This window comes from Cricetulus griseus, chromosome 8, assembly GCF_003668045.3.
Source record: "Cricetulus griseus strain 17A/GY chromosome 8, alternate assembly CriGri-PICRH-1.0, whole genome shotgun sequence".
NCBI lineage: Eukaryota > Metazoa > Chordata > Mammalia > Rodentia > Cricetidae > Cricetulus > Cricetulus griseus.
Genome location: NC_048601.1, coordinates 76,768,442 through 76,794,348, shown reverse-complemented (window position 1 = coordinate 76,794,348; position 25,907 = coordinate 76,768,442). Strand labels below are relative to the sequence as shown.

General features: G+C 38.8%; 1 long non-coding RNA gene across 2 annotated transcripts; it reads right to left on the bottom strand.

The window, feature by feature from the left end:
- Nucleotides 1-4,604: 4,604 nt before the first annotated feature.
- On the bottom strand, nt 4,605-24,889 carry LOC113837166. Of its 2 annotated transcripts, none has more exons than XR_004771136.1 (4): nt 24,627-24,889; nt 23,063-23,160; nt 17,108-17,202; nt 4,605-8,491 (listed from the first exon to the last, which is right to left on the bottom strand). It is a non-coding gene; the product is annotated as an uncharacterized LOC113837166 (long non-coding RNA). The 2 variants fall into 2 exon arrangements; XR_003487840.2 differs by having other exon boundaries at nt 4,605-8,201.
- Between the last annotated feature and the right edge of the window lie 1,018 nt (nt 24,890-25,907).

Genomic DNA, 25,907 nt, shown 5'->3' with positions numbered 1-25,907 from the left:
TTCAAGATTCTACAAGGACCCATAAGCTTTTTAGAGCTCTTTAGTGTCTTGCTATAATTCGTAGTGTCATAAATACTCTTCTAATCCCATTCCTCACAGCTTGCAAAACAGAAATGTAATAACTCCTGGATTTCAACATGTACATCATCATAATTCTTGACATTCTATTATAAAAGACTATGCACCATGAAATAAACCAATTTACTATCATGTTTTTCATTTGCTATCCTAGTCATTGCTGGATCCAAGGAACTTGATAGCAATTTCCATAAAAACTCAAATTCATTCCTTTGGCAGAGCATGGAAAGCTAGTATTTTCCAATTTTTCTCAATTAAGCTTGGTCTTTTCTTTAGTCACTTTGAATGACATTGACTCTGTAGCATAAAGGGACTCTATAATCCTCAGATCTTTCATTTACAGGTCTAGTGTGGCCTGGGTCTCTAAAGTATCACTGAGCATCAGTTTCCCCAAATTTAAAATAATATTATCAACAACACAACTCTTTTGTCTATTGTATATATTTGATTCCGAATAATTTCTGTATTTGATTCCGAAAACCCAATGAGATGATAAATCCTATAATATATATATATATATATATATATATATATCATATATAATCATATCATATATATATGAAAACTCTTCTTTCTCTTTTCTTTCTGTAGCATAAATCTGCCCTAGCACCTGGGATTTGATATAAAGAAAAAAGTTTACAATCAAGCCAGGCATGGTGGCACATAATTATAATCTTAACATTTTTGAAGCAGAAAAAAATGAGGTGTGAGGATCCCACAGAAAGCTCAAGGCAAACCTGTGCTCATTCTCTACAAAACTTTGAGATGTAGACACAGCTCAATGGCAGTGCGCTTTGTCTCCAAACAGCTACTGTAATGTACAATGTACAACGCCTTGGGTTGGACTTCAAGCCTCACAAATGTTTAAACTCAAACAAAAAATTGTCTATGACACCTTAAGTGCCTTTTGAGCATAAAGGGTTAGAAACTGCTCATATTTGAAAGCAATTTAGTAAGATTCAGTTTGAAACCTGTTGGGTCTTAATAAAGCACTGCCATCCATTGGTGGATTGCACACATTATTCTGTCTCTGCTGTGCATTTCTACCTTGTGAATTCAACAAAAGTAAAACCGTGGTATTATAATCATAGTATACATACATACATATGTACATACATACATACACCCGTGCGCGCGTGTGTGCACACACACACACACACACACAATCCTGGGGATCCAACCTAGGGAATTTTGCATGTGGGACATGCACTCTACCATGGATCCAACCTAAGGCATTTTGCATGTTGACTATGTACCCTACCACTGAGCTGCCTCTGACTCCCTAAGACAACTCTATTGACTTTTTTCAAAAGATAAACGCATTGTGCTAGATTTTCCATGCTGTGAGAAAAATGCCTGAGAAAATGATTGAAGGGAGGAAGGATTTATGTAGGCCTGTGTTTTCAGAGTCTCCGTCCATAATTTATAAGCCATGTTGATTCTAGGCTAGTGCTGACGCAGTCCATCACAGCAACTGTACCATATAGCAGAAGCTGCTCACCTCCTCGTAGACCAAAAGCAGAGAGAGTGAAGGAACAAGGATCCAAGTGGAACTTTCAAAGGCATACCATCAGTGATTCCTTCCTCTAGGGCTACCTCCTAAAATTTCTGTAAGTTCCCAAATAGTTGTGAACCAAGAGTTCATTGAACACCTGAGTCTGTGGGTGACATTCCGGCATAGTCTTGTCAAAACTGCATGACTTTCCTTAGCCTGGAAACTGCCCTATTTTCTCCTTACTTTCAGTACTCGTAAGAGAATTCAGTTCCAATGATACTGAGTAGCATTTGATTCTTCTTTCTGAAGAGTCCTAGAATAGGAGGGTTTATAGAATGAGGTGTTTTATAAAAAGTCTTGAATAGTTTACTTGAATATTTAAAATATTTCTTCATATAAAATTATGTAAAAACTATTCATAGTATCATACTCTACAAATGCTCTGTCATATCTGCATTTATTTTCTGCAGAATCCATTGCCAGCCATAGACAGTCACCACGACTCTAACACCTACCCTGAAGCATGGCGGCCTGAGCTCCATCCCTGGTACCTACATAGTAGAAGGAGAGACCTGACTGTCACAAGTTGTTTGACAGGACCACAGTTGCTTGTGTGTCTGCCCAAACAGCTAAAGGATACATAATTAAACATTTTAAACCAAGCAACTGTTTTACTATAGCTATCTCTCAAATGTTAGATAAGACATGCTATTCTTAAAGTATTTTTCACTGCATACATAAAAGTCATACTAACTGATGTGGGGAGGTAGTAGGCACATGTGAATAACGTATTGCATATTTCTGATGTGTACCAGATTGACATAGCAGCTTATGCCCAGAAACAAAAGCAACTCCCTGGCATAATTAGGTTAGCATATCAGAATGAACAGGCAGAATGCTGAGACTCAATCCTACCCAAAATGTGGAAAATAAGCAATGAATATGGGCCCAGCTCTAAACAAGCCACTTATACCACCTTCTACTGTTCAGGGAACATTTCAGAAGAGATAACAGGATGTATGCAATAGTGGAAAGTCTACAATAATTCCATTCCTTAGACTCCATACAGTCACTGTAATCATTAACTCATCTCAACTGCAGTTACCTGCAATAGGCTCACACAAGGCTAATGCTCTCAACAAAGAGTAAAGGAAGGAGGAAAGGATCAAGGAACTCTACATTTTACCTCTGAATTATTGACTACCGACAAAGTCTGAGAAAGGAGGAATTACTTTCTTTAGTTGTGTGCCCTCTACTGAGCTTATAAGGTTTCAACAGATAGCTCCAAACTGCAATCACAGACAGCCTTAGTTAATCAGGGTGGATCACAAAAAACAAAACAAGTAGACATGAACTCACAAGAGAGACTCTGGAAAGGAAAGAAGATAAAGGTGTTAGGGAGAAGAGAGGTGAAAGTGCCAGTATACAAAATATACATATGGGAAATTGTAAAATAGTTAAAATATGTAAATCAGAATAGGCAGGGAAATAATGAGGAACTGCAATCTTAGACCTCATCTAACCAAAGAGCATATTTCCAGGATTAGATAGGATTCTTTTATTTCTTAAATTGATCACTTTATTGAAAACTCAACTGCTGTAGATTTTATCAAATCTCCCTCTTTCAAATTCATGGCCTATTTTCTTTAATTATTATTGTTGCTTTCTCTCTCTCTCTCTCTCTCTCTCTCTCTCTCTCTCTATATATAATATATATATATATATATATATATATATATAGTTACAGAAAGCCACAGCTGGTCAAAATTCTGAGAACTACTGATGAAGTGGTTTCCAGTCTCAAGAGATACATCTCTAACACAATTCCTACACCTAAGACTATGGAAACATCAGGGAGGAGAATAAATAAAAATGGTAAGAGCCACAGGACCTGTGGGCCTATATATATATATATATATATATATATATATATATATATATCTGTGTGTGTGTGTGTGAGAGAGAGAGAGAGAGAGTAGATATAGATATAAATATTTCTTACTCTATTTAGTGTTGCTTATGTGTTTAGGGCTGACCACATGGTATCAGATAAGTAGTTAGGGGCCTTATCCCTGGGGAAGACTGATTCTCCTCTCTCAGCTGTTGATAATTGTTTATGGATCTAGCGGTGAGGCCCTCTGATATTTACTCCATCTATTTTAGAATATCAACTGGTGTTAGAATTGTCCTGTTCTTGTTTAGCAGGCACACTATTGAGATTCCATAGTGTTGTTTCCTTCTCATAGCTAGAAGATACAATCTCACAGATACTTCCTGGTCCTGTGGCTCTTACCATTTTTATTTATTCTCCTCCCTGATGTTTCCATAGTCTTAGGTGTAGGAATTGTGTTAGAGATGTATCTCTTGAGACTGGAAACCACTTCATCAGTAGTTCTCAGAATTTTGACCAGCTGTGGCTTTCTGTAACTGTTTCTTTCTGGTGTAAGAGGTTTATTTGGTGAGGGGTGATAACTACTCTTATCTGTGGGCCTAAGAATATGTATTTAGAGTGTAGTTAGGAATTGTTCTGGTTTAGCTAAGTGACAGAAGTAGGTTCTCTTCTAAGATCCATGACCACACTAACCAAGGGTAGTTGGTTAGGTTTACAATACCTGATGTAATTTCCTTCCTACTGAGTGGACCTTAGTCCAACAAAACAGGTTGGTTACAGCCAAGATATAAGTGCCACTTTTGTACCTATAGAGATGTCTTACCATTGTGTCCATTGCCTTTGTCTTCTTTTTAATTCAAGAGTTCATTTAGTAACCAGAATCAATCAGAAGCTTTTGTCTATGAAGTGTTTGCTAAGCACAGCACCCCTAATTTAAAAATCCTTCTTGTCCATTACATTAAGGATATCTGAGTCCATGTGATGATTCTAGCCCACTGGAGAGAAAATTAAACTTGTCCACCATATCCTTTGTTGAAAACTTCGGTGTTTTTATTTCAAATTTTAGAAATTATACTTAGGAAAAAAACTTAGAACCACCTAAGATTTCAGCAGTAGAGATGTACATTTATTTCATAAAAGAAGATAGCCATGTGGTCATTACGCTGATGATCACATTCTCAATCTCACAAGCTATCAGAGAAATGAAAACAAAACACAGTGTAACACTACTTCACAGGGTGATGCCGATAGATTCTCAATGCCCAGTGCTGACTGGAGTATGAAGTATCTGGAACTCACACATTGCTGCTGCCATATGAAATGGTGGAAACTCCTGGAAAAACCCACCTGCCTCTTGCTAATATAGAACAATCTTAGCCTGTGCCTTTGGAATTCCACTTCTAAGTGTATGTGGAAGAGAAATGAGTGCACACACTCACAAAAGTACTTGAACAAGAACAATCACAGGAACATTTTAAGATTCTCAAAGCTGGGATCAATACACATGCCCAGACCTAGCAAGAATGATAATGAAATCGACAGATGCCCATGCTGGGAATGTCTTTGCAATGAGAGCTATCAAAGGGCAGCTACAAGAAGAAATGACAACCTACCATCTAAAGCAGCAGTGTACAGAATAATGTACAGTATGCATACCCATTTCTGTGATGGCGGAGAGCAAGATTTCACAACTCATATTGGTTATGGAAGTATCATAGTAAACTATATGAAGTATAATAAAGGGTTGGTTGTCATGAACATCAGTTTCAGAATTATATGCTTGGACTAAGTTAGAAGAGTCATGGGGTTTCTGGCACTGGGAGATGTTCCGGTTTTTGCCCTAAGTGTTGGTAAATTGGGTGTCCCTTATATAAATACTTCTTATACTATATGTTATGAATAATTCTATTCTATTTTGCAACTTTAAAATATGTACAGATCAATTCTGGCTGTGTCATGCAACAAAATTGAGTAAGTTCTTTTCTTTTGCAGTCTTGCTTATTTAATCGATGAAATTGTGATAGAAATAGCCATCTAGACAACAAGTGAAGAGTGAGTGTCATGTACAGTCAAATGACTGCTTTCTGACTCATGTGTATATGTAACCTCATCTTTCAACATCAAAGCTATTAACACCATCCAGGTAAGGAGGGGTAATGAGGGAATTACCAATACAGAGTCAGGTAAAAATATAAGGGTATTTATTAGGGAGATAGATGCCTTACAGAGCGACCTAGCCAGCTGGCAGGGCAGGAGTAAGTACAGCAAGCCGAAGATGAAAAGGAAGAAGGGAAGTTCCACATGCACACCCCTCACTCTTAAAACTTCCCTACATCACCCTGACCATGACCTTGCTGGTGTGGTCTGGCATACCTGTATGTAGCCAGCCCCTAGCAGGTATGGTTACCGGTGTCCCCTACAATGGGGCCGGGGCCTGGCATTCCCAACGCATTTAAGATGTATAGGAATGCAAGAGACACCACTTAGTTCTTGGCCTCTAGACAGGCAAAGATGCCCAGTCCACAGATCACCAGCTGAAAGTAACTCTTACGAGGGAAACACAGCATTTACTGCAGAACAAAAGCAAATGCATGTATGATAAAAAATTTCAGAGCAACCTGGTATTTGCATTAAAAAAACAGGATAATTAGTAATTAGTTTTTTAAAGTATGAGCTAGTAAATAAACAAGACTAGTTCTGGACCTTCACCCAGCACCATCCTGACCTTTACCCAATGCTACAATAGCTGTAATAGTAAGGGGAACTTAATGGTACAGCATTTGCTTAGTGTGTGCAAGGCCTCCAGGTTCATCCCCAACACAAATAATAAAATAAATTAGAGGACTTATATGGCAAAGTGCATACAAAAATAAATAAAATTTAAGATGTCCAAGAGACAAATATGAAAACCAAAGGTCTAATGTTCCTAGAAGGAAAAAAATTGTCATGTCCTTGGTATAGGCAATGGGTTTTTAATAACTCAAAGCACTATATCAGGTTTAATTCACTTAAGAAAAATGAAGATTAGACATTATTGACCCTAAACATTTTCATTTACCAATGCTACTATGAAAAAAATTGAAGGGCAAGCCACAGATTGGGACAACATTGTTAAAATTTGAAAAATTACCCATACACTGAATGTGCAATGAATGCTAAAAAAGGAATAGTATGGCCCACAGCCTGCTCTCCTACTCACGTAAGTTGTGCAGAAGTAATAGACAAAATTCTACAAGAGCCCCCAAGATCTTCTTCCATTCCTTTGCAGTCTGCGAACACACCCTTCACTCTTTGATTAATCGATGTGGCCAGGTTGATTTCAAAGGTGAGGGGAATTCAGTGGGAGGAAGAGTTCCCAGGGCTAGCTTTGAAAATGCTATAAAGCAATGGAAAATGAGGGGTAGCTCCACTGAAGTAAGACCAAAGAAAAAAGTTTCAATTCCACCATGACAAGATCTGATTGAACTTGAAAGATCCTGAGATCCAAATCAGAATGCAATGGTGACACCTTCCTTTCCAGCAGTGGGAGAGCCAGACCTTTGACCCATAGAGTACAGACTGGTGTATTTAGGTCATATTGAGTCTCTGCTGAATGGACATGTGTTATGCAGCAATAGAGCATTGCTATAATCAATTGAGCTGAATATATACTTAGAATTTGGTCATTTTACTAAATATACCTCAGTAAACATAAAATAAAAGGGAGCTAGGTAGTGGTGGCACACACCTTTAATCGCAGCTCTCGAGAGGCAGAGGCAGGCAGATCTCTGAATTCGAGACCAGCCTAGTCTACAAGAGCTAGTTCCAGGACAGCCTCCAAAGCCACAGAGAAACCCTGACTTGACCCCCCACCCAAAGAAGGGAAGAAGTCCTAATAATAGTTTGGGAAGCACTTTTGATTCTCATTAAGAATGAGATTGTGGGCCAGGGAGACGGCTAGATTGATAATCTACCTGCTGTCAATTGTGAGGACTATAGTTCAGGTGCTGAGAACCTTTGTAAATGCTGGGGAGATGTGGTGGCAGCCTGTAAGGCCAGTACTTGGCAGACAAGAGTTGGCGGAGGAGCTCTAGACTAGTCAAAAATGGTGAGCTCTGACTCAGCAATAGATCCTGTAAGTGGTAGGAGAATAATCATTAATTTTGGGGCCTCATACATATCCACACACAGGCACCCACACATGAACATCCATGTGCACATTCGTGCGCGCGCACACACACACACACACATACACACAGGGTGGGGGGTGATATGAAATCAACAATCCATAGTATGACATGTATGGATGCATGAAACTTTACAGAGGAAACGGTTCATCCACACCAGCCACCTGTATTGCAGTTTTCTTGCTGACTCCTGTTTTGTCGATGCGAAACTGCAAGGTACTCATATAGACAGTTTGTCTAATCAACATACCTGCTTCTCTCTTTAGAAGAGCATCCAAGAACTGAGGAATCAGAGCTACAAAAATGTGAGTGTTCATTGTCTTGATGATGGTGTGAGGTACAATGCATGCAGGTAGACTTTTGCCTGGCTGCGTCTCTCCACTCTTCTCACCACGGAGGGCTGGACCCTCCTCAGAGCAGGCTGTAGAACACACACTCAACACTGTCTGCACTTAGGAGTCATTCAGAGTCATTCTTCCTTTCCCTTATGACTCTGCTTCCTGTAACAGCCTTTCCTCCCACACACCTCCTCCCAGGGTTATGTTTTACTGTTCTCCAGCCATGGCAGTGTCTGAAAAGACATGGATATGTTTGTTATACACAATGGCATCTTAGACAAGGTCAGCTGACAGAATTCATGGATGTTGTCAGTGCAGCCCCATCAAGTAAGCTGCCCTATGCTGGTTCTGGGAAACTTCTGAACATCCCATGACCTCACTCCTTTTTGGTTGCTGAGTTTCTCTTTGCTGTTGATCAAGCAGTGCTTTAAAGGGATCCAAATCTCACACAGCTGTGAAACACCCTCATCTTCCAATGGATCTGTAGACCTCCCTAGGGAATGGTGTGGCTCTGAACAGCCAGCTGTAAGAGCAAACATCATTCTTTAGAGACACGTATTTTTGCTACAGATTTAAAATTTTTAAAAATTGTACAGTTTTAATCATTTATCTCCATTTATCAAAATGTAACAACCCAGTGAACCTTAAATAATCTTCATCTGTGTACCTGCTTTGACTGTAGAGAAAATGTGTATGTCGATGTCTTTGTGATTTGTGATAAGTGTGTGCACATATAAAAGAGCCTGTTGACTATGGACAAGATTTTATTAATTATTGCCCACTAAAACAATCAAAAGCCACTTTGTAGTTGTTTTACAGTATATAAGAATTCATTATGTATGTCTACATATACATACACATATATGTCTACAAGTGTTCATACATATATATGTGTGTATATTCATAGACGTGGTTTAAGTTGGGGTTATATTCCAATAAACCCACAATGAGTTAAAATCATCATGAGCTGAAAAGGTGTTGACACCCCTGACTCTTTAGCAGTGCATTCATGAGCACATGGCTGGGAAGGAGCTGCTGCTGCTCTGCAATCAAGTGTGTGATGTGAACAAGGATCACTGGCCTAGGAAGAGATTAAAATGTAGAACTGGGCTTGGTGGTGGTGGCACACACCTTTAATCCCAGCACTACTGAGGCGGGGCAGACAGATCTCTGAGTTTGAGAGCAGACAGGTCTACAGATTGAGTTCTATATCAGCCAAGGCTACACAGGGAAACCCTGTTTCAACCTGCTCAATTAAATAAAGAAAGAAAATAAAAACACAGAACTGGAACTATGGTCTGATTCAATGTGGATTATTTGTATAGCATTGCAAAGCCATAAACTGGGAAGAGAACTGCCCTAACTCAGGGGTTGTCTTTATATAAAATCTCAAGGAATAGACGAACGGCCTGTCAAATAAGTGACCAGCGCTTTGATTATCATCTTATTTTTAGTTATTTATGTATGAAAATCTGATCGTGGAGGTACAAATGTATTTCATGATGACTTCCTCCTTTTTTTTTCCTTTTTGAATTTAAATTAAAAGCAATCTTATTTTATATACCAATCCCAGTTCCCTCTTCCTCCAGTCCTCCCATGCCCCCCAGACTTCCACCTTCTTAAAAATACTGTTACTATATGGGGAAAAACAATGTTTAAAATCCAAGTAAATAGTATTTGATTCAATCAATATATAAAATAATGGAAATAATTAAAGGAAGTGAACTTCAAATATAATTATTTAGAAGTTCTTATAGGTTGATGTAGGTAGAGTTCAGGGTGTTTTACCTGTAGTTATAATAACCAGCTCTGTATCCAGTGAAGACTGGTAAATTACCAGAGAGAGTAAAGTCAGCATAGAGCCTCCTTCCTGTGCAATTCCCAGATGCAACTTGGGAGGAAGGTGATTGCTGATGAGCCTGCCTTACTTCCTACACCACAGGTCTTTGAGTAAGGCATGGACACTGAGAGACACCCCATTAGCCATGCCAAGGAAGCCCCTCCTTCCTTACATGTGTCTGAGTCGGAGATAAAGAGACTGCCATCATCATGACTCATTTATGTAATACCTCATTGATCTTTGCACTGGAAAGAATCACTCATGCATTGTTTTAAGACAATATGAGAGTTGCTCGCTGTTGGCCCGCAGACATCTTTAAAGAGCTGATTGTTCTGATAAAGCATAGCCAAGCTATACGACTTTCTCAGAACAGTGCAGGCTGTACTGAGTTCTATGAACAGATACAAACATTTTGTGTTCAGAAGTAGTTATAATACAAAAAAGGGTTAAGCAATGACTATTTGTTTTTAAAAGCTTGTATGGAAGTCAAAAGGTAGAGATAACCCCTTTTCTAACCCAGAGACTTTTTCGTGTATTGAAGAATAGATGTACTGTACAGAGCAGACATGTCAAGGCAAAAACAGGAACAGATGTGCCTGGTGGAAGACTGAGGGCCTCTACTCCTAATCTCCATGATAAAGTAGATTAATAGAGTGCTTCTGGCCGGGTCACAGAAAGGCGCAGGATGATCAGGAAGGTGCCCACCAGTGCTTTTATTGTCAAGTCCCGAATCAGGACCATAGAGAGGCTTGCCTCCTAACCCCAGAACTCAAAGGGAATTTTTCCACAACATCTTGGGGAGAAAAATCAGTTAAGTTTTTTAATTTAAATATTTGAAATTAGTACTAAATAGTAAAATCAATTATTAGCAACTTTTTACATATTTAGATTATGCTTTCTAAGTCAATTACAAAAATATATTGACAAAGTGAGTGAACACACTATTTAAATACATAAAATATGGTTTATTTTTTCCAAGATAAATCCTACTTGTGATCTGGCTTCCCTCCTATACATCTAGTATATAATACACAGAGTAAAATCTATTAGCCTACTGCAAATGTATCAAATAAAATGTTAAACATATAGAGCATTTATCCTGCAGATATTTCTGGAAATAAGTAGGAAAAAATAGACTCAATACAGCAGAAGTTTATTGCTCAAACACATAAATCCATTCATCACATGACGAGCAGAGCATGCCCTCTCACTTTCAAGTTCACTTCATCCTATTGTTTGAACTAAATAAAACTCAGCTTCAGTTTTTTTAATTTCTTTAAATGAGAGTAATACTACCCCCTCTAAAGAATATTGTACAGATTAGTATACTGTGGTTTAAGCAATCATCTTTGGGTTTCAAAACTCAAGTTCAAGTAAACGAAAGTTTCAAAAACCTAGTTCAATTTCAATATGACAGTTCACAAACCATTTATTCATGTAGAAGAGTATCAGGCATGGGCAATTGAAGTTTTTTTTTATTATATATCAGTATTTTGGAAGCAAAATTGTTCATCCTATTTTTGTTTATTCACGTTTTTATGTGCATAAGTATGTGTGTTTTGCCTGCATGCATGTCGTGTGGGATCTTCTGGATGTTGAAGATGGTTGTGAGGAGTGGATTCCCTTTGGTGCTGGTAATCAAAAAAGGGACTTCAGGGTGAGCAGCATTTGATGCTCTTAAGCACTGAGCTGTCTCTCTTTAAATAAGGAGATTTTTGTTGTCGTCCTCTTCATAACGAAGAAAGTATTTCATAAGGGGTTCACACAGGACCATAGTATCATGTTGTTATTTATAAACAAACTGAGAAATATAGGGGATTCTTCATTCTAAATTCTGAATGTTGAAGAAGGAAGAACATAAGGTTGGGTTAAGTGGGAATGAGAAAGTGTCCTTCAATTTGATGAAATGAAAATTCTAAAGAGTATCGTACAGGGTTGCATGGCACACACAATCCCACTTTGTGACTCTTGTGCATTTCTCAATCTGAGACTGCCTGGGGTTGTCCAAAGGAGAAGGCAAAAAACAAAACAAACAAACAAACAAAACCAAAACCAAAATTAATCTGTTTCTGAACAGTCAACTAGCCTGCCCTTGAAATGGCTATGGATCAAGAACCTAAAAAGTATCTGTGGATACTGATGTAAGGAATTTGGCTTCCTTACATCATTTTAATATTGACTACCTAATTTATAAATTATCAAATATATAAAGGAAATAGATCTCAGATTAAGGATGTGAAATGACAGTGTCAGCACTAACATGAAAATAAGTGACTACATTGGCTCCAAGTCATCACTGTCTCTCCTTTCCAAGACCAGTGATTCTCCTGTGCCCTGGAGTCTCCCATTGTCTGCCTGCTACCCATTGTCCTTTTTCTGCTTGGCATTAATTTGTTCCCTTTGAACTGTATCCTTACCATACACACTAAGCCTACTCAAATACCTTGGCATATCCAGGTAGCCAGGGAGTTTTTTCTGCTCTTTCTTGAGGTAGGCAAATTAGAAGTAGGCTAAAGGCAGCTTCTTTGGAGATGACATTTCCCAACCTTTGAGTGGCAAGGGCAGAAAGAACAGCCTCAAGCTTTAGAGCTCTTTGTCCTGGGGACTAGCGGCAGCTCCCACCTCTTGAGCTAAAGCTTTACAGCCACAGTCACTCAGGTCAGATCTACCTCTGAGCTCTGCTGCCTGTAACCTAAGTACTCAGCTTGTAGAGTCTTCAGATCCCAGAAGCAGGTGACATTAACTTGCACTGACTAGTGTTACACGTGTGCAGTGAACTCTGGGTGTCAGATCACTCAGTTCCAGTAGCAGCTCTTGCTAGTGGCAGCTGGATGAGGACTACTGTTATGTAGCTCTCAAGCCATTTACGTAGCAGACCTCAGTCCTAAAGGCTTGATTTAATTCTTGCTTTAATTCTCCTAGCATCTCTGGTTCCATAAAGACTTTGCCTTTGCACACTAAGTTCACTGCCACCTTTCAGTTTCTTGGCAAGTGTGTTGACCTTGGAAACATTTGGACAACTCTGGCTTCAGTCTCTCATTCAGCCTCACTTGGCTTCTGCTCCTAGTGTTGCCTGTCACTGATGCAGATGGCAAAAGGACACTGTCACTACTGTTCCTTCTTAGAATAGTCCATAGATTAGACCAGACCTGGAGGCCATTGAGGAGAAAGTCTTTACTGAAGTATATTGTTGCAAAACCAGAGACTTCAGGTAAAAGAGCTCCTTTAGACCACCTGAGATGTGTGTGTGTGGTGACCTGATATTGGGCAATTACAATGAGCACCCAACACAACCTCATTTAAGGGCCAATCAAGTGTTGCATAGGGATCCATTGCACAACTCTTTATGTAAATGAAGGTTTTTTAATCTACAAAAATCACAAGCCTTAAATGAATCACCAAGGGACATACAGCCTCTAAACTGGGTGAAAAATTATTTCAGGGTCATCTTGAGGTAAGTGGGACTTATCTTTCCTTAAAGGCCAGTCAGGACTGCTTGAATGTCTTTCAAGTCATTGCAGCATGTTTCCAAAGAAATGGACTGCTAGGAGAACAGGCCCTGTGGCCAGTCAGTGGTTCTTTGCCTGACTCTTCCAAACCCAGGCATGGCAAGTGTAAGGGAAGGGCTATCCAACAACATAATCTTGACTCAGAAAGTATTAAAAGGATGCTACAATAAACAATGAAGAAAAGCTAACACAGAACTAACCATTCAGACATTAATGGTATGTCACAGTATGTCCTAGTGCTTAACAAAGTTTAATTCTTGCCTCTGTTCCCCAGGGAGAGGTGTGGTCCTCTAGCATATATCATCTTGATCTATAGTCAGCACATAATCAAGAACCTGTATCACTCTCATGATGGTGTCTTTTCTTGTTTCGGTTCCAAACAAAATTAAATGTTGGGGATCCTCAAAACTCAACTCAAGCTTCTTCACTTCATATGATCCTCATAATCACTCACTAAGTAATCACATCAACTACTATAGCTTCAACAACCATCTTTGTTAACCAAGTTCTGTCACTACTAAAAATACCAAGAAAATTGACTGGCAGAAAAAAATTCTTTTTTGGGGGGGTTAGGGTTAGGGTTAGGGTTAAGTTAGGGTTAGGCTTTGTGTCATAGTTTGTGTGGTGCCAGTCTACCACTGGGAAGACCTTTTGTTGGGAACATGTGACAGTGGAGGACATCAGGGTGAGAGTATATAGAAAATCAAACTTGCCACATATGACCAGGGAGAAAAATATTGAGGAACCCAGGACCTCCAATTCCCACCAAGGACATATCTCCAAAGTGGGGAAGACCTCCCAGTAGGTCTCAACTTTCACAGTTTCCATCATGTTCCAAGATAGAGGCCAAGTATTTGACTCAGTGGGCCTCTGGAGCCATTCAGTATTCACAGTATAGCACCACCTATGCATGTAAAACTCTTACACAAATAAATCCACAAATTCTCTCTACTGAGCTCTGGAATCATCATACTTATGATTGTTCATTGAACAATAGATGCCATGCTGCATTCCATTCTGTGTCATTGGTTTAGTAACCATGTGTTCTGACATCTCTTTCCTTACATCCTGTACTCAGTCTTTCATTATTTCACCATGTGCTTTATAAACAAGGGTCAAATAAATTCATTATGAACTAATGAACTAATACCCACTTTGATCTCCATAAAATAGTTTGATTTGTTATTATTCCAAAGTTTGTGAAATGATATTCTGATGTCTTGCATCCCTCAAACCCTTAGTCTAAAATTCAGAAAACATTTTCTGATACTTGTAAAAGAAGAAAGAACAACCACATGATTTGGTTTACAATTCTCTTCCCAGGCTCCTGTCATAGCCCAGGTCTTCCTCTTTCCCTAAAAGCAGAATCTTTTCTGTCCCAAGGACTTGCACAGGCTATAAAATCTGCCCATATCTACCCAAGAGTTCTGTGAAGGTATTGCTTCTTAACTGAAACATTATCTCCTGAAGGGAAAAGGGAGGCTTATGAGACTCAGGAAGTGAACAAACCTCAAGATGTTCAAGAAGCTCCTGAAAATAACAAGATTTTCTAAGAACATATCCACAGCTATAGAAGCAGGCACCTGTGCAGGAAAGATAACCAAGTTGACTGCAAGTTGTGCAGAGAGTTCCAGGGATGGAGTTTTTGTGAGCTATTACCCACACTGTAGTGTGCTTGCCAGTGATTTAGCCACCTTTGACTGACCCATGTTCCTGTACGAAACTCCAATAAATTCACTGGTTTACCAAGTTAGGCTTGAATAGAATAATTTCTTTGACCTGTCATCAATGCCTTATCTTGGAATGAAGGCATTGGAAATTCACAAAACACAACTGGTACAGGGCTAACAGAACCAAAGATGAGCTGAGGATAAGTAATTGCATTCCTCCTGCTATGGATGATGAGACATGCCACTAAGGCTGATCTGCAGGGACAAACCCAACATGGCTACCTCTTTTCATGTGGTACAAGACTGTGTACTCCTTTCCTTAGTGGTGGTTGCATGTCCTAAAGATGGGTGACCAAGTAGACACCCAAGGCCAATCTGTCTGAGAACAGAGCATCTAAGAAGGGAAATCTAGGGTAACTGTCTTCTTCTACATGATATGGGTGACATGACTCCTTGATGAAGGGGGACTACCATGCAAGTAAGAATATGAACCCCAAATGGCTGAGGAGCTGGAGAATATGTTACAGTCCCTGAACGTAACACGTATGGGATGGGATTGTAGGCAGGCTGTGGTGGCAGTTGTGTGGCCTTTGTTGTGGGTAATAAGACATGCAACTGAGGCTTGGCTCTGTTCCCAGAAATAAATTGCCTGCCTGCATAAGGGAGGAATTACAACGGGAAAAGGACATACAGATGCTGTTTAGTGCATTAGCCTCTGATTTGGCAAGAAACATGGAAAAACAGGAGGATGAGATGGAAGCCCTGGCTTGCTGTTTTCTTACAGTTGGCAGTGCATAAGGGAAAGAGAGTGAAAATTAGATTTGTGCCTAAGAGCCCTTCCTGGGATCCAAAACCTTGGAACGCACGGGAAGAATTGGAGAGTGAAGAGGAAGAAAACTTGGTTAAGTGAAAGATGACACCCTCTCAGGCCTGACCTCTAACACAGAAAGAATTACCCATGACTCAACCTGCATTAACAACAGCCCAATATAAGAAACTATGTGAGTCAGGGAATACTCAGCAACTGAACTGCTTCACTCAGGCAAGAGTTTGAAATGAGCAATGAAACCCTCTCATGGTGTGGGCTGTGAAGCTGTGATGGGGTGGGTGGGATCAATCTGAATGCTCTACAAGTTGAAAATTGAGCACTCTAATTCCCTATACTTCACCAAGGAAGGGCTTTGTGATCTGAGGCAAACAGTGCTTAGGGGATTGCTCATATGTGCCATTAAGAGAGACATGTTTTTCCCAGCCCATGGCCCCATGAATAACAGGAACTAAATACAATAGAGAAAGGATGACCTTCCCTCAGGAGGAGTATCAGAAAGAAAAAGGTCCTGCCTGTGTTTGTGGTAAGGTTCGTGTCAAGTCAGAGTCCAGCAGAATACAGAATGGTGTACCTGAATCTTTGAAAGCATAGGTGTTCAGTCTCTTGGCTTCCTGGAGCCATATTGGACGAAGGGGAATTTGCTTCAGCCAATAACTTAATGTTCTATTGCAGTAAAAAGACACCATGACAAGGGCAACTCTTAAAAAGGAAAGCATTTAACTGGAGCTTGCTTGCAGTTTCAGAAGTTTAGTCTATTATCATCATGGCAGGAAGCATGGCAGCACACAGGCAGACATGGTGCTGGAGGAGCTGAGCGTTCTACATCCAGATCAGCAAGCATCAGGAAGAGAGCAACATTGGGCTCTCTTGGCCAAGCAACATTGGCTTGATTGTTTGAAACCTCAAAGTCCACCTGCAGTGACAAAGTTCTTCCTGTAAGGTCACACCTACTGCAGCAAGATCACATCTACTCCAGCAAGGCCACACCTCCTAATAGTGCCACTCGCTAGTGAACGAGTATTCAAATCTATGAACATATATGGGCCATTCCTATTCAAAACAACATAGCCAGCCATTAAATACACCAACACTAACTAACAAAAGTTGATGAGCAAAAAGTGTCTGGGTTATTATGAAAACTCATGGACAGGAAAAGAGCCAGGTGTGTGCTCTTCTACATCTCCTCTTCTGATGCAGATCAAGGTAGAGGGTCAATTGTAGGACATAGCAAACAATAGATGAGACATATTAACGTATTAAAGTACCTCAATAACCAACTAAGAATGCTTACCTGATTTTCCTCTTTTTTCATAAACCTAAGATCCAAAAGCTCTCTCTTCAAGGTTGGATAAAGGTAACCATGGTGAGTTTCAGGCCAGAGACAACCTGAAAGAAGAGAGGGGCAACATTATGCAAAAACTGATAACATTTTAACAGTTTACTTTGGACCCTAAACTAACCAGAGGAAGACTCAGTGATTCAGCATTGAGCAAGAAAAAGGTGCCTCAGGGATAGAGAATCATGTAAGATTTAAGTAACACTTACTAAATATGCAAATAATGGACAGAAATAGGGTTCCCAGAGCAGTTTCTATCATATGACAACTCCTTTTGCTTGAATTTAACATGTTTATGCAAGTGTTTATCATGAATACACAGTAAATATAATTTTGAATGAGAAATCGAACAAAATTATCATTAATTAGTATCACTCATATCCATAGTTCGCCATTCATAGTGGCTGCTTTAAATAATATGAAGAATTTTAATTATGTATATCTTTACCTCTTGCAAAATTTAAAGTGATAAAATGAATTGCAAATATAGTCACATTTTGTACAAATGAGTATACATATTTTAAATTTAAAATATTACCTATATAATTTTAAGTGATGCAATTAGATAAATAAGCTGTACCTAATTTTTCAATGTGCTTACTAATTCAGTTACATTCTTGGTGATAAGCATAGTATGTCTCCCTAGCTTTGTGCCATGATGAGCTATAGGTGAAATTGCTGTATCACCTTTTTTTTCTTTTTCCCTTCTCTTCTTTGCTCTTTGGCTTTGACATAACCCTGATAAGATTGCTTCATGAAAGGCTATGATGGCTTACCCTCTGTTATTCTGGAGCTCAGTTCACCCTGCAGGCTTGTGTGAAGCCTTCCAGAGAGCAATGAAGGCCACTTTCTATAAGAGCAGGAAGGTTTCATCTCTGTTTTAACAGATTATTGTGTTTGTCTCTGGCAATTTGGTTGTCCTTAAATTCATGCACAGTATTATTTGTTGGACAATGGTGAATTTCTAGCCTTCACCTTTCACATGTGATGTGAAACACTTGTCCACATAAGCAGACCCTGAAAATCACCAGGCAATGCTTGACTGGTTCTCACCACCTTGTGTATATTTATTTAGTTTGTGACTTAGTAACTGAAGAATTTAGTCACTCAAGATTTGGAGCATATGTTTGCATGCTCCCAACAATATCATTCGGGACTATGATTACTTAAAAAAAAATTACCAACTTTACTATTCATTTTAGAGGCATTCACTACTAATACTTCTTTTGATCATCTATCTCAACAAGCTTATTCTCTGCCGTTAAAGTGTTGGCTATCAAGCAGGGGTAAAAACTAACAGATTATCCTTATTTTCTCAAAGGCAAAGGAATGTATCCTCTTAAGTTCTCAGAAATAGAAGAACTTATGAATACTGTGCACTTACTACTTGACAATGTAACTATTTTATTTAGCATTTTCAATAGGCCTTGCTATAGGTCTTATTGATCTCTATTTATAGATGACAAATATAAAGCTATAATTTATGAAATGTTAAACAAAACAGCACATGGGCTTTGGGATTTAGTTCACATCACAATAATCAGCCAATGTAAGGAGCCATGAAATAGCTTTTATGAAATTCTAAGTCTCATTTCTCTGCATTAGTCATGATCCTGCAAGAGAGGGCATTATTGGTACTAGTTCTCCAGGGCTCCTTTTTTTTTGACTTTTATGTTATTGAATTCTGTATTACATGGCTTGGTTAATTGCACTAATAGATAAATAAATAAATATTGAGTAATAATCAATAATATCTACAGATTGTGGGGCTATTCATTTGTCATCAGGTACATAAGTTGCTTTCTTAAATTCTATTCAGTGGGTGAATAGCATTGAACATAGAATCTTACCAAATTCCTACCATAAAGATGTGAGAAGCGTCGTGATGGGAAACAAAACATGAAATTGTGAAAACTACAACCTGAGACTAAACGAAACATCTTCCAAATTGTGGGATTTGACGACAGCAGTATGTTTTGATGGAAATGGAACCCACACAGGAAGAACGATTACTATAGTGATTGTATAGTTGGGTGAGATAAATCCATTAGGGAAGGAAGGTTTATATGTCATTGTTAATAAACGCTGCTCTTTGGCTCAGATGATGACAGTAGGTTGCTTGGGTTTCATATGAGTTCACAAATTACTTTACTTCCTAAGATCTATACATGGAACCAGCCGAGGGAGACTGGATAGAAGACTGAGCGCAGACAGCACACATTTCTGTGTCATGCAGCACTTCACCTTTCAGACCAACTTGATGCCTAGTCATTTACCACTCAAAATTGTCTGTGTTTCACTCCATGAGGGACTGATGAAGTTTATCTTGCAGATGAAGATCCAAAGCTTGAAGAGATCAAGTAAATAAAGTTTATACAAAGAACATATGATAAAATGAGAAACTCAAAGCTAGTCTATTGAGCCTTTAAACTCCCAAGTTCACAAAACAGTCAGAATCTTCATCTTCAGCTTCGAAATATATGTCCTCCTGGTTCAAGTGCTGACTGAACATCTCCTGAAGATACTGTAACAAGCAGTATATTCATTGAATAGTTGTCTTAGTTAGGATTTCTACTGCAGTGATTAAACACCATGACTAAAGTAACTTGGAGAGGAATGGTTTACTTGGTTACATATCCTAAATCTTAGTCCATTGCGGGACGCTAAGGCAGGAATTCAAACAGGGCAGGAGGCAGAAGCTGATGCAGAGGCCTTGGAAGAGCATTGCTTACTGACTTGCCCCTCATGACTTCCTCAATTTGCTTTCTTAAAGAAACCAGGACCACCAACTCAGGAGTGACCCCACTCACAATGCACTGAGCCCACCCCCATCAGTCATTAATTAAGAAAATGCCTAGGCTTGTCTGCATACAGCCTGATCTTCTGGAGGCATTTTCTCAATTGAAGTTCCCTCCTCTCAGATGATCCCAGCTATATCAAGTTGACATAAAATTAGCCAGTACAACAGTATTTCCTTCATGTTAGTTTTGAGAGTGATTCCTATAGAACTAAAATGCAAATGTAATTACTGCTAATGATTGATATCTTGTTAGTAATAATTTTTAAGTTAGTATGCAAAGTAGTGGATTTGACTATGGAAATTTCTTCAGTATGCTGTGCACTTTGTTCTAATGCATTCTGCTCCTAGCTCCTTTAACACTCTTGTTTATCCCCTTCCTCTTGGAAAATATCTTTTCCTATATTTTCTTTTTTTGTGGGTGAGTTTTTGAGACAGGGTTTCTCTGTGGTTTTGGAGGCTGTCCTAGAACTGGCTCTTATAGACCAGGCTGGTCTCGAATTCAGAGACCCGCCTGCCTCTGCCTCCGAGTGCTGGGATTAAAGGCGTGTGGCACCAACTCCTGGCTAACTTTTCCTATATTTTCATGTCACGCATAATTCAAATTCTTGATATATTAGTTCAGTAAATTAATCCAAATGTAAAATGTTTCAAGCGCTATACAACAATTGTTCAAATCAACATCTGGATTTTGGATGAAGAAAATGAGTTTAAAATTTGTTAAAATTGAATAGGGGAAAAGAAGAAAGAAAGAAAGAAAGAAAGAAAGAAAGAAAGAAAGAAAGAAAGAAAGAAAGAAAGAAAGAGAGAGAGAGAGAGAGAGAGAAACAGGGGATGAAGAAAGGGAAGTAGAGGAGGAACAAAAGGATGGGAAAGATAGAAAAATGGAAAGAAAAAGAGAAAGTGGAAGAGAGAAAGAAGGAAGGAGAAAGAAAATTAAAGAGCAAGGAAGAATTAGAATGAGAAAAACAAAGCTCTCTTCGAAGTCAAAGTTCAAGAATCAGAGCAGGTTTTCCCTTAGACCAGTGTGTGACTGATCAAGTTTCAGGTTCTCAGCCACCAAACAATAAACTGGGCCTCAAATCCAACCAGAAGTGGTTGATTGTTCACCTAACATTTGTGTCACCATGGCACATGTACATCTTATTTGCAGGTTACTGTTGTAGGTCACAGGGTTTGTAACTGGTTGATACTGATGATTACATTTCTTGTTCGGTAGCATGCAAAGTACCTTCCAACACTATGAATACTAGTCAATAGGAATGAAGCTTGTCATTGGGCAAGCTCAATTTCTCCATATTTCATGACATATGTAAGTATTGGACTCAACAATATAGGCTTACAATCAGGTTATGGAGAGTAACCAATAGCCTTGACTGTAGCCTGTAATGCTTGGGGATTTATGGGACCCCATTGGACAATGAGATCTAATCCATCCCAGGACTGGAAGTTTTACTTGTGAACGTAAGATGTCTAGCTGAGGCATTGTCTACTCTATTATTTTGTTGCTCCATTGAATTTATACATTTATAATATATGAAATTACACATATATAGGTTTATACAATTTTGGGTTTCCATATGGTTTTTCAAAAATGTTCAAGGACCCTTCCCATATTTTCACCTTTATCCTTCCCTTCCATTCCCCTTCCCACTTAATTCTCCTCTTCTAGTTTCTTCTTTAACTTTTTATAACAACCCGTTTCTCCTTCATTGGAAGATTCCCACACCCAATCCTTTACAAGTTATTTAACTTAGACATATGTGAAACTTAAAAGCTAACCTCCACATATAGGAAGAAACATGAGATGTTTTTCCTTTGAGGACTGGGTTACCTCATCCAGGGCGATTGTTTTTGATCCATCCATTTGACTGAGATTTTCACAATTTTGTTTTAATCAATAGCTGAATAATATTTCATTGCACAAATGTACCATGTTTGCATTATCCATTCATCATTTGGTAGATGCTTATTTCCTATTTATGGTTATTATGAATTCAGCAGCAGTGAACATAGGTGAATAAGTGTCTCTATAGAAAGGCATACAGTCCTTTGCACATATGCCCAAGAACAATATTGCTGGATACTATGGTAGATTATTTTCCAGCTTCTTAAATAACCTTACTATATTTCCATAGTGACTGTACCAGTTTGCACACCCACCCACCCTTTGGAATGGCTATTCTGGAGTGTCAATCTGAGTACATCTGGAAATACTTTAAAAAAAAAAACCAAACAAACAAAAAAACAAGCATCTGGGCACAATTGTAAGGGACTTTTTCTTGATTGGATCATTTGAGATAGGAAGAGTCACCTTAAATCCAGAACATTTAAAGTAGGAAAATTGTGATGGCAATTCTTGGTTGCCAATTTGACTATATCTGGTATTAACTAAAACCCAACATTCTGGGTATACCTATGAGGCATTTTCTTAATTTAATCATTTGAAATAGGAAGACCCACATTTAGTCCAGATATTTTGAGGTGGGAAGATACACCTTTAATTCTGAGCCATACCTTCTGCAGGCAGCATACATAGAAGACATAAAGGAAGGAAGTTTCTGTTCCTTGTCTGCTTTCCCTCATTCTTGCTGTCAACTTTGTTCCTTCACTGGCATTACAGCCCGGTACTTTGAGATTCCAATACATACTAAAGACTAATTTGTTTCAGTACCTGGAGAGGTCATTGGATCCCTTAGTACTGCAGTTACAGAGCTGTGAGCCACCACGTGGTGCTGGAGATTAAACCTGAAGCTTCTGGAAGAGCAGCCAGTGTTCTTACCCACTGAACCACCTCCCCAACCCAAACATTTTCTGTTTACCTACTTAGTCTTTTAAAATTTAAAATTTGTTGGGCAAAGTGCTCCTTGATTCCTGTTTGAGCGTATTAGTATTGATTTCTTTTGACCTTTAATTCAACCAAGTGGATACATAAGAAAAGGTTTGAAACAGCAATACCAAAAACATTAACCTTCCAGATCATCTTCCTGCAATTTTAAAGTATACAAGTATCACAGATTTTGATGAAATTAGATATTCTTTCAACAGTTTTTGTTAATGGTTTGATTTTTGAATAGTTTCTTTCTCCATGTCTCCCCTTCCACTCTCAGCACCTGTGGAACTCAAGTATCCATGTGGGCTGCAGTGGCTTCATTTCCTCTGCCTGAAGTTCTGCAGACAAATCTGAACCAACTTTGATCCACATGCCAAGCTGAAATGACACAATCACACATGGAAGTTGAATTAAAAAGACTATAGGGATATCTGTGCTGGGGGAAACAGGCTCACTCACTAATTTAAGGCAAACAATGGGTATGATTCTGATTCACTTACTATTATGATGGGTATGCTTCTGAGTCAATACGTGGTTAATATAATTCAGAGTCACAATACTATGATGAGCATGACTCTGAGTCACTTAATACTATGACCATGTTATTAACTAGTTTCAGTCATACTGTACACTGAATTTGCCTACCATGCCATCACTGATTAGTGTTATTAAAATCACAAATGTTACTTTAATGCTATATTTTTAAACTCCAAAGGTATACTTAAGGTCTTGCTATTGGCTGGGATAAGGTAAGTACTTTATCTGAAAAATCATATAATGTTTACATAAGTAGGAATTTTGCAAATATTTCTTTTTCATAATATTTCTTTTCCATAATATGGCTATGATAAATTTCCTGTCTTCATTCCTTTATTCTTCCCTCATTTCTCCCATTATCAATTAGGCAAACTTCAGAGAACTTGAACAGAGCCAAAAGCTGCTGACTTTCCCATGAAGTTTAGGATTCTATGGGGAAAGTCAAAGTCCAATTGAGAGCAGCAAAAGATTGTGGTTACCTTGAGCAAACATATGAAAAACTGTTTTTGTTAGGGCTGCTACCAAGGGCATAAGTACCACAGGAATGGAAGCCTCCTGACTCCAGAAATTTTCCAACGTAATTAGCATCAAAGAATGAAAGTATCTCATTTCATGAGACATGAGAAAAATTGGCTTCAGTATAGGACGCTCAGATCCCAGCCTTTAAGAACAGAAATCAGAATTCCAAAGTGAAGAAAAGCTGAGTGCAGAAGGTCACTGAGAACCATCACAAGACCCTTGGGATTACCCTGTGGCTGGCATTTGCAGCCCACTCCTTTCCTCAGAATCAGAAGTCACTTGCCAGCATCAGCCATATTTCCAGATATGGAAAACAGTGTGGTGAAAGGACAGAGATCAACATGCTTTGTAGCCACACTAAGAAAATCCTATTTTGGATAAGAAGTTTAGTCCAGATGAAGCACTAATTACTGACCTGGACAATGGTAGTGCCTTATATCATTGGTACCAGTCACCCTGTTAATCTCTAAGTTAGGAGTTTCACAGCAGATTCATGGCATCCTCTCATCAGTATGTAAACATCAGTACTGTTATGCAGCAATTTTCTCCCAGATAAAACCTTCCATCCTGGCAGGGAGCTTATTAAGATACAAACTTTTCTAAAGAAAGGGGAAGCACTCTACATTCCATTGTGCCAGGAAACTCCTTAAAACTCAAGAAGCAAACAACTTCAAAGTCTCGGTAAGTCCCTGAAACTGCCTAGATACACTCCCTTTCCAAACATGTATAAGTTATAACTAAGAGACACCTTCAGACAAGAAAAGTTGCTTGGAAGAGGTACTCCTCACCTGTCAAGCTGCCTGCTGGCTGTATAGTGAGCTCCAAGTTTCCAGCTTTCATGAGAAAACTATGATGAACTTTTGGTGATGCAGCTGTCTTCAAGCCATTCCTGCTCCTGAAAGTAATCTCTCACCCATATTCCTAGAAGTAACAATGATAAAACTCGTTGTTTCACCAAGTTGGACTTTGGTGGTTTCCTTTCTTTAGTCTGTTGTCTATTCTCTATGTGGTTGGGAGGCTGTTTGTTTTCACACCCTAAGAAACAGTGCTGACTCTGAGTCAGGAAAGTGTGATAAGTACTATCAGAGATGATGGAGAAATACTGTCAGAGTCAGGAGCAGACAAAGCTGTGAGTCATGTATCTGGGCCAATGTCAGCAGATGCTGTTCAAATGGGAACTTCTACATGATATGGATTTCTAGAGCAGTGCATTCTTAGTTTCAAGCCACCAGACCACACTTACTATCTGATTCCCTAGGAACTTCCCCTATTGTGAAGCAAATTCAAAGTAGAAAATCCAAAAGGAAGGTGGGAAGAATAGTCGAAAGGCCTCTCAAATAGGTTGTGAACTGCTCTCACTTTGCCTTTCTGAATCCCTAAATGAAGTTCTAACAACTATGACAGTTTTCCAAACAGTGAGAAAGTTGTAATCAAGATGTTAAAATATGTCTCTAATCTTTCTAATAGAAAACCATTTTCAGTAGGGATACCAACTTACTGACCAGACATCAAAACAACCAACCAAACAAACAAACAAACAAACAAAAAAACCACCTTATGTATCTTCTAAAAATAAACACATGCTAGATGTGGATGACTGGATGGAGAGAGCTGGCTGAGTGACCTGGTCATTGATTTAGCAACCTGATAATGGATGGAGCCTCAGACCAAGTTCACTTCTTCAACAGTTTTATTTTGTTTGTTTTTTAATAGATATCTGCTAAGCAAAAGATATACTGAACTGGGTTGTGAATTGAAAGGCTAGGTTTGTTTAAGGAGCCTTTGTTGATTTCCTATTCATATGTACAAGTCTACTTGTCTCTCATCACTGTAATGCTGTCTGATCAAATATATCATTTTATGGTGTTTGTGTAAAGAATAAAAGAAAGCTTTGCTGACTGAGCTAGAGAAAGGAAAGAGAACTGAACTTCTCAAGGGAGGCCAGCAGACTCTGTTCTGAAATGGGTGGCACACCAGAAAAATGGAAGTAATGGTGGTGTACCAACTGGGCAACCTCAGAAGTGTTGGTGATCTTGACAGAAAAGCTAAATATGGCCATAATTTTTTTT